We start from the raw sequence: 10,000 nt of genomic DNA, 5'->3' as shown, positions 1-10,000 counted from the left end.
AACGTGTTTGACACAGATTTGGGTTTTCCCAGTTGCTGCTTCAGTGTTTTTCGATCTTTTAGTCGGGTGTTTCTATAGTTACTGAAGTACAATGAAAAACATTTCAGAAGAAGTTTTTAAACTTTTGACAAATCCATCAAGTTTATGTAAAGACTCAATATTTCCAGTGTTGACCCTTCTTCTGCAGGTCCCCCTGACAGGCTGGGTGTCAGCTCCTGGGCCAAATCCTGACTGATGACCCGTTCTTACTAATCAGTGTGAGGAGTTTATCACAATTTCTGTGTTTCTGTTTGTCAACCCGCTTTTTGGAGGATTGACCACAGGTTCTCAATGGGATCAGGATCTGGGGAGGTTCCTGGACATGGACCCAAAATGTCAATGTTTTGTTCACCGAGTCACCTAATTCTCACTTTTGCCTTGTGACATGGTGCTCCATCATGCTGGAAACAGCATTGTTCATCACCAAATTGCTTCTGGATGGTTGGGAGAAGTTGCTCCTGGATGGTTGGTTGGGAGAAGTTGCTCCTGGGTGGTTGGTTGGGGGAAGTTTCTCCTGGGTGGTTGGTTGGGGGAAGCTGCTCCTGGATGGTTGGTTGGGGGAAGTTGCTCCTGGGTGGTTGGTTGGGAGAAGTTGCTCCTGGGTGGTTGGTTGGGAGAAGTTGCTCCTGGGTGGTTGGTTGGGAGAAGTTGCTCCTGGGTGGTTGGTTGGGAGAAGTTGCTCCTGGGTGGTTGGTTGGGAGAAGTTGCTCCTGGGTGGTTGGTTGGGAGAAGTTGCTCCTGGGTGGTTGGTTGGGAGAAGTTGCTCCTGGGTGGTTGGTTGGGAGAAGTTGCTCCTGGGTGGTTGGTTGGGAGAAGTTGCTCCTGGGTGGTTGGTTGGGGGAAGCTGCTCCTGGATGGTTGGCTGGGGGAAGTTGCTCCTGGATGGTTGGCTGGGGGAAGTTGCTCCTGGATGGTTGGTTGGGAGAAGTTGCTCTTGGAGGATGTTTAGATCCCATTCTTTATTCATGGAAGTGTTCTTCGGTATAATTGTGAGTGAGCCCACTCCCCTGGATGAAAAAGCACCCCCACACATGAATGGTCTCTGGATGCTTTACTGTTGGTATGACACAGGACTCAAGGTAGCGTTCACCTTTTCTTCTCCAGACAATCATTCTTCCAGATGTTCCACACAGTCTGAAGGTGGCTTCATCAGAGAAAATCACTTTACCCCAGTCCTCTGCAGTCCCTGTACTTCCTGCTGAATACTAGTCTGTCTTTGATGTTTTTCTTGGAGAGAAGTGGCTTCTTTGCTGCTCATCTTGACACAGGCCAGCATCCAACAGCCTTCGCTTCATTGTGCGTATAGATGCACTGACTCCTGCCTGCTGCCATTCCGGAGCATGATCTGCATGGGTGTTGTACGGATCCCGTAGCAGATTCCTCTTTAGGAGACTGTACTGGCACTTGCTTGGCTGTCTTAGTCGCCCTGAAGCTTCACAACAATTAAACCCCTCGCCTTGAAGTTCTTGATGATCCGATAAATGGTTGATTTAGGGGCAATCTTACAAACAGCAATTTCCGTTCCTGTAAAGCCCTTTTGATGCAAAGCAATGATGAATGCATGTGTTGAGTTGAATCAGGGAAAAGGAAAGGGGAAAAGGATGTGGTCTGTGAAAAAATTAATAATTAACTTTTATTAAGTATGCATTAAGAAAAATGATTAAAAGGTCCATTGGTGCAATTTGGTATGTGTGAGTGACCCCTCAATTCACATACCCTTGGCCAAAAATTAATTGATGAGGTAATATATAATATTGCTGTCCGTTGTTCCGTTAGTAGTACTAGATGATTAAACTGCAGCTGCCACAGATTACATGAAAATGAATGAAACTGTAAATTAGTAGTTCTACCGATCACTCTGTCTTAAATTGGACCGGCTGTATAGCCTGGGTTAGAGTATTGACTGTTACACTGTATAATACTAAGTGCAGCTGGGCCAGTAGCGATGTGCCCTGTAATGAGAAGAGGTATAATAATAAGCAAGGTGAAACCTTGCAAGCCTCTTACCCCTGCGTTAGTGTTGGTATGGTGGTGTGAACAGTAAATGAACTGCACCCTCACGCTGGTGTCCCTGAGGATCAGAGCAGCAGCGTTGGGAACGGTCGTATAATACAGTGAGAACACTCTCAGCTGTCAGCTGAGAGGCAAAGTGAGAACGGCCGTAAGCAATAGTAGCTGTGCTCAGCTATAAGCCGAGAAGCAGTGTGTGCGGCAGGGTTGCTGTCAGTACCCGCAGGTGAACTGAGTCACCAACGGGAGCCGGCGATAGGCCAGACAGGATGAATCACCCAGCTGATAGACTCAGCAGGGCGCACTGCAGTCACAAGCACGGACAGCCAGCAAGCAGCTGGCAGCCGTGGTTGAAGGAGGATCGTGGAGCAAATAGTGGAACTTGGACAGCTAGTGCCAAGTAGTGCACCATAGGATTATTAAAATTGTTGCTGAGCACCCGACGCGCGTTTCGCCAGAATTCTGGCGAAACGCGCGTCGGGTGCTCAGCAACAATTTTAATAATCCTATGGTGCACTACTTGGCACTAGCTGTCCAAGTTCCACTATTTGCTCCACGATCCTCCTTCAACCACGGCTGCCAGCTGCTTGCTGGCTGTCCGTGCTTGTGACTGCAGTGCGCCCTGCTGAGTCTATCAGCTGGGTGATTCATCCTGTCTGGCCTATCGCCGGCTCCCGTTGGTGACTCCGTTCACCTGCGGGTACTGACAGCAACCCTGCCGCACACACTGCTTCTCGGCTTATAGCTGAGCACAGCTACTATTGCTTACGGCCGTTCTCACTTTGCCTCTCAGCTGACAGCTGAGAGTGTTCTCACTGTATTATACGACCGTTCCCAACGCTGCTGCTCTGATCCTCAGGGACACCAGCGTGAGGGTGCAGTTCATTTACTGTTCACACCACCATACCAACACTAACGCAGGGGTAAGAGGCTTGCAAGGTTTCACCTTGCTTATTATCATACCTCTTCTCATTACAGGGCACATCGCTACTGGCCCAGCTGCACTTAGTATTATACAGTGTAACAGTCAATACTCTAACCCAGGCTATACAGCCGGTCCAATTTAAGACAGAGTGATCGGTAGAACTACTAATTTACAGTTTCATTCATTTTCATGTAATCTGTGGCAGCTGCAGTTTAATCATCTAGTACTACTAACGGAACAACGGACAGCAATATTATATATTACCTCATCAATTAATTTTTGGCCAAGGGTATGTGAATTGAGGGGTCACTCACACATACCAAATTGCACCAATGGACCTTTTAATCATTTTTCTTAATGCATACTTAATAAAAGTTAATTATTAATTTTTTCACAGACCACATCCTTTTCCCCTTTCCTTTTCCCTGATTCAACTCAGCTCAAATTGGTGGTGTACACCATGTGGTCTCTCTGACATGACATATATTGTGTAATAGGTGATCCTCACCAATCCTTGAATGCATGTGTTTCCTTGGAGGTAACCATGGTTAACAGAAGAAGACAATGATTTCAAAGTACAAATCCCCCTTTTAAAGCAACCAGTCTGCTCTTATAATTCAATCAGCATGACAGAGATATCAGCCGCCTTGTCATCGTTCACACTTTCTCCTGAGCTAACGAGAAGATGACTGAAATGGCAGCAGGTCATGGTGTGGCAGAACTGAAATGCAGTGGAAATTAGGTTTTTGTGATTGAGATAATTTTCATGGCAAGAAATGACTTTACAATTAATTACAATTCATCTGATCATTCTCCATAACAATCTAGAGGTAACGCAAATTGTCACTATAAAAACCGAAGCAGCAAACTGTGAAAACCAGAATTTGTGTCAGTCTCAAAACTTTTGGCCAAGACCGTACACACGATCCAATGCTGCCCTCTGATAGGTTAACACAAGATACCTGACAGATCCACACTAAATGGATTGTTCTAATAGGACAAAACAACTAATAAAGGAAGCCGGTCCTGAGAGGAGCTGCGCGCCACAGGTTCATCTGCTGAAAGCTCCTCCGATCACCTCATATTGCGGGACAAAGTGGTGGACGGCCACAAATGTAATAATATGTATGTAGAACAACAACTCCCATAAAAACGGACGCCAGCAATATAATACAATGAAAGCTTCTACTGCTGATCCTGAGCTGTGCCCGGGCGGGAGGAAAAGTACAATACAGCTCGGGCAGCGGTGTGGTGAGGGAGAGCGGCTTGGAATCATCCTCCCCGCACACATTTTACGGTAAAAATAAAATATTACATTTTCTAGAAAACCACAATAAAAACAGTTCATGAATATGCCCTCCTCTTTATCCCTAATCTATGTCTGGTCTCCCCCCTTCACCTCGGCTCCCCTCTAGGTCTCCTTGTTTTCTACCTTCCTGCCCCCGCCCCCCCCGATACTTCATTCCAATAACATGTATTTCTCCAAAATAAAAGAATATTGAAAGATAAACCCACAAATGACATGTGTGGTCTCCTCATATCCAAAATAAGTCCTTCACTAAAAACGCAGGCATGACGATCAGATGAGAAAAAGAAAATCTTTGTTTTGTTTTTATGATTTTATGCATTTTCCACATATATATTGGCCCAATCATGACTCGGCTTCCGTTTCTTAGACTGCTCTGGAATAATGAAAGCCGCAATATGATTGGTTGCAGTTTTCAACGGTGAAAAATGGTTTCTAAAAAAATCTACAGTTCAACAAGACGTCACACGGCCACAAACCCGAAAAAAAAAAGTTCTGTCCAGCCGAGTGCAGGGGCAAACCTACTGGTGTTAGGGCCAAAATCAGCGACATCATTAAGGGGTTAATAAGCACTGGAGGGACAAGAATTATGACCCAAATATATGAATTCGATTATTATTCAATTATTGGGATTTCAACTTGAAAGTTCAGAATTTATTAAAGGTCTTACCAATGTGCAGAAGAGTAGGTTATAGAGTGGTAATAAAACCCCCTGAACCTGCAGAACGTCCCGCGCGAATGGCGTACCGCGCGCTGCTCCCGCGTGATTGGCGTGTTGTTCCCACATGAATCTGTAAAGACTTCATCATGGATGCCAGTGCCAACACTGTAATGGGTCTGAAGACTAGGAATATACATAGGTCTCCTCTTACCGGGTGATGGGAGGGGCTGGTGGTTCTCCATCATGACCTCCTCGTACAGATCCTTGTGTTCTTCTACATACTCCCACTCCTCCATGGAGAAATAGACCGCGACGTCCTGACATCTTATAGGAACCTGACACACACAATGATACAGTCATTACCCAGACTCCTCCAGTGCCGATACTGTATAATTTCACAGCAGCGTCACCTCTCCAGTCAGCAGCTCCGCCATCTTGTGGAGAAGTTCTAGGATCTTCTGCTTATTGTTCCTCTCATGTATCTGCGAGTGAGGAGGGGGCTCTATGATGGGGCTCCGGCTCCATCCTCCTGACTCATGACTGCTGGGGGCCACACAGTCCCCCGATGTCTTCTTCACTATTGTGTAGTCCTGTGTATGGAGAGAGACACTTTAAGGGTCTGTCAGCAAATATCACTCCTTAAACATCTGACCGTTATATAAAGACGAGTATAGAAGTGTAAAGACACCAGAGGGGATGGTCTTAAAGGTTCAGTGACCGAATAAAACACATTGTAATTCCTCCAGAGCCGTGATCGCAAGTGTCCAGGACTCTGCACGGAATACCCCCCGACCCACCACTAAATTACAGATATAGCAGTGTCCTGGTTCCTGCATTCATCTTCTATGTTTCTATATAGAGGTCAGACTAGTGGTAGAAATCCTCATCTCCAGGACAGACTCCGGCCATGTGATCCTCCTGGTTCCTGTGCTCCTTCTCCTCCTGGTTCCTGTGCTCCTTCTCCTCCTGGTTCCTGTGCTCCTTCCCCTCCTGGTTCCTGTGCTCCTTCTCCTCCTGGTTACAACGTGACTACTTACTATTCTCATTACTCTACATTACTATTACACATAACTGACCATATTGCTGGCTGATCTTCACTTCTTCCCGTCACTTGGAAGGTCTCGTAGTTGGCATACAGGACACTGGCTTCTTCCTCCTACGTGTGACTTGTTACATAATACAATAAAGAACATAGAAATATAGAAACGTTTACCTCTCCGCTCAGCAGGTAGATGATCTCCAGGGTGAAGTTTATATTCTTGTGGTCACCTCATTGCTGTCCTTGTCCATCATTGGTGGGTCATTCAGGAGAAGGAACGTTCTGGATGAGAACATGGATCCTCTGGAGGTTGTAGTACTGCAGGAGTCTTTATGAGAAGAGGAGAGAATCATACAGGAGACGACATCATGTGTGAAATACAGAACATCACTTATTGAGAGAAACCGGTTCTCCGAGCCTCCACCACATGGAATAAAGGGGCATGACCGGCACCAACATTTATACACAGAATATATAAAATGTCCGATACATGCGGGTCACACCTTGGGACACAAACCTATGAGGAGAACGGAGGTTCTTCTAATCTACCTGGTGAGGTGACTACTATATAGAGGTGGAGTATATAAGGTGAGGTGGCCAAGCATGTGCGCAACTATTTACTTCTATTTGATAGGAAAGAAGACAAGAAATGGGTCCAGCGCGGAGACAAATATGATGGTTAAAAGGGAAACTTCTTCCAAGTTTTATTCCATAATTACGTTGAAAAAATCGTCAGGGAGTTTTCCAAAGTACAACAGGTAGTGGAGGAAATAGGCGGTGCCCACGCGTTTCAGGCGCAAGCTGCGTCCTTACTCATGGCTGGTTATAAAATTGTGACTTACATCGCTGGGTTTTATATCCGGTGCTTCATGTGAAATAGATTGCGGTCCCGGAGGAATGACCTTCTGGAACGCGTGATCGATTCATGTATTAAGCAGCAGACGACGTAACGTTATGGGGTTCGGACAGGAAGTGTTTTATTTTACGGCAGGTCTTCCCTTGGTTGTTGGAGTAACATTTTAAGATATTCTGGATATGCCGTGACTATATTTTTATAGATTGACAGGATGTAAACTTGACCGGCAGATGGAATTTATGTGACAACATGTGACTAAAAACAAACATAAAAGAGAATATGTATAAGGAGCTAAATGACAAAGATCAATACCGGGGAGACGTTGGCAGATCGTTTACATTGTGCCGAGTGGCTTAGAATGCGTTGCACATTATCATGGGATATTGCTGCGGGTCATGGTTTTCTCCTGTCATTGTGGTACAGTGGATCTGGTACGAGGTGTATTAGATTGATGTAGAACGTCATTTGTCATATTAGAATGTATATTTTATTTTGGGTATATTTATTTCAATACTAGTAACTGATCCCTCAAGGACAACAAGGATATAATTATCAGGATGTCCGACGAAGGGGGCATCACCACAATTATGAAGAAGGATTACAAAATGCAAATGAAGAGTTTCCTGTCAGATCAAGACACTTACACATTGTCAGAATATAACCCGAGAGAAAGAATTCAGGCAGAAATAAAACCGTTATTACATGAAGCATGAAGGATTAAGGGAAGGCCGACTTACAGAAAAGCCATCAGAGTACATCTATGTGGAACCCCCCATCATACCCATCATGCACGCGCTCCCCAAAACCCTTAAAGGGAAGGTGTCACAAAATTAATTTTTTTATGTTATTGCTTTTAGTATGTCATTAAAATACATTGTATTTATTTGTGTTCTTGTGTTGTACTTTTTTCTTTCTTCTCTCTTTTTCTTCTCTATGGGGGCTGCCATTTTTTTTTCATCTCTGTATGTGTCGATTAACGACACATACAGAGATGGAATATGGCACATACAACCCCATTTCTGATTACCACTGTATTTAATCCTCCTACACTGCAGTCGCTCAAAAAATGGCGACACACAGTGCAGGAGATTTGACCGTTCAACCCCCTCCTTTCTCCTGGCACTAGCCAGAATAAGGGAGGGGGGATTGTGTGAGCTCACTAGAGCGAGTGTGTCTACTCCAATTTTGCAGCATAAAGCAATGAGGTTGCTTTACCACATGCCAATGCTGCAATTTTGGGAATTGCTCCCTCTAGTGACCAGCACATGAAATGTTATAAATTAGAATCTAATTTATAATATTCCTGACTTGTGAAAAAAATTAAAAAAATTAGAACAATGTGTAATCACTTATATACTAAATGTTTAACTAAAAAGAAAAATTCTAGCGACACATTCCCTTTAAAATATCAACCCTCCCCCAATGCCACCAACTGTGTCTGGAATGGGGTCCCTTTTAGAAAAAATATCAGAATGGCTCGATTCCCTTCTGCAGCCTCTGGCCACACGCGATGTCCTGTGTTCCCTTCACTATAAAATACGGTGTAAAAATGCCACCTGGTTCTCTCTTTATATACCAGTATGCCCCACCGTGCAGCGTATGCAGCTCTCGAACACCATTTGGCCGTGCACAGAACCTATAGCAAGGGGCTGCAAATATACATTTTGGATGCATTAATGTTACACAATTATTTTCAGTTTGATGGATGAAAAAGGACATTTACACATATATATATATATATATATATATTTATAATGAATACTCACTACACACTCACCCACGTGTGTACAAGGCTGGTATAATAGCTGGGTTTCACCTACTTGGTCGCCCACTATTACTACCGCCTTTATAATCAGGGTCACTAGGGTTATGCCTAGTTCCCCTACCTTTTCCTTATATGAACGTCTACTTGCTTTGCTTCTACGGAATAAGACCGTACAATAATACAATTGTATAGTAAATAACGGGTAATATTTCTTACTAACAATAATCACACTTACATATAAAATACACCAAACTAAACACAGAAACTGATCACAGTATAGTATTAGTATACCCCAATACATATAACACGTTAATATATACTGAGTATACTCACACTTTATGTAGCATAGTATAAACACGGTATCACAATCCTAATTATACCGCCACCCACTTATCTAAACATACATATGAATACAGTTACGTTACAATACACACAATACACGCTCACTATTTCTGTCCAACTTTCCCTATACACTAAGGTTTAATAATCAGGATAAGGAGAAACAAGGGAATGAGTTTCTGTGTACCTGGGGATGTGCAGGTCAAGGGTAACTGTAGGGTAGTGCAGCAAGGGTAAACAGGGAACAAGAAGGGTGGGGGGACCAGGGGTATGGGAATGTGCAGGTAGGGGTACAGGTAATGTGGGGGCTGCAGGAAAGGGTTACTGGGGAGTATAGGGGAGAAGATACTTAGCAGTTCATCTGGTCCAAGGTTGGTGTGGGGCCATCAGGGCCATGAGGCAGGAGCAGGCCAGGAGGGAAGAAGAGACCCTTAGTGGAGCCAGGGAGCAGGAACAAAGAGAGAGAACTTTGTACATAGATATAAATATATAAAACACTTCCCTTTACAATGGCGAATTTTATTTACAATTAAGAGGTGTTTTCTATGGGAGCGAAGTTTTCAACCCTCCTTGGCGAATCTAGTGATGGTGGGGGCAGGGGGGGGGGGGCGGGAGACCATTTTTTCTGCCAGCAATCCCTTCGGGAAGAACATTCATTGGTGTGGCAGATACACAAACAATCTCCTGTTCATATGGGATGGTCATGTATCTGCCAAAGCCACCTCTGTGGAGTTTCTTGATTCACTCATTCATGTGACAAAGAGAACATTGTGTTCTTACATCTGGAATTAAAAGGAGGAGAGACGGAGGAGGAGGAGACGACGGAGGAGGAGGAGGAGGAGGAGAAGACGGAGGAGGAGGAGGAGAAGACGGAGGAGGAGAAGACGGAGGAGGAGAAGACGGAGGAGGAGAAGACGGAGAAGACGGAGGAGGAGGAGGAGAAGAAGACGGAGGAGGAGAAGAAGACGGAGGAGGAGGAGGAGAAGAAGGAGGAGACGACGGAGGAGGAGGAGACGACGGAGGAGGAGGAGGAGGAGGAGAAGACGGAGGAGGAGGAGAA

The 10,000-nt window shown here is 44.7% G+C and overlaps 1 pseudogene; it reads right to left on the bottom strand.

Moving 5' to 3' along the window:
- LOC142677663 (uncharacterized) overlaps positions 1–10,000 on the bottom strand; it is a 255,835-nt pseudogene that overhangs the window by 28,715 nt on the left and 217,120 nt on the right.

The sequence above is a fragment of the Rhinoderma darwinii genome (assembly GCF_050947455.1).
Source record: "Rhinoderma darwinii isolate aRhiDar2 chromosome 2 unlocalized genomic scaffold, aRhiDar2.hap1 SUPER_2_unloc_44, whole genome shotgun sequence".
In the NCBI taxonomy this organism is placed as follows: domain Eukaryota; kingdom Metazoa; phylum Chordata; class Amphibia; order Anura; family Rhinodermatidae; genus Rhinoderma; species Rhinoderma darwinii.
This window is presented reverse-complemented; position numbering and strand designations above follow the sequence as displayed.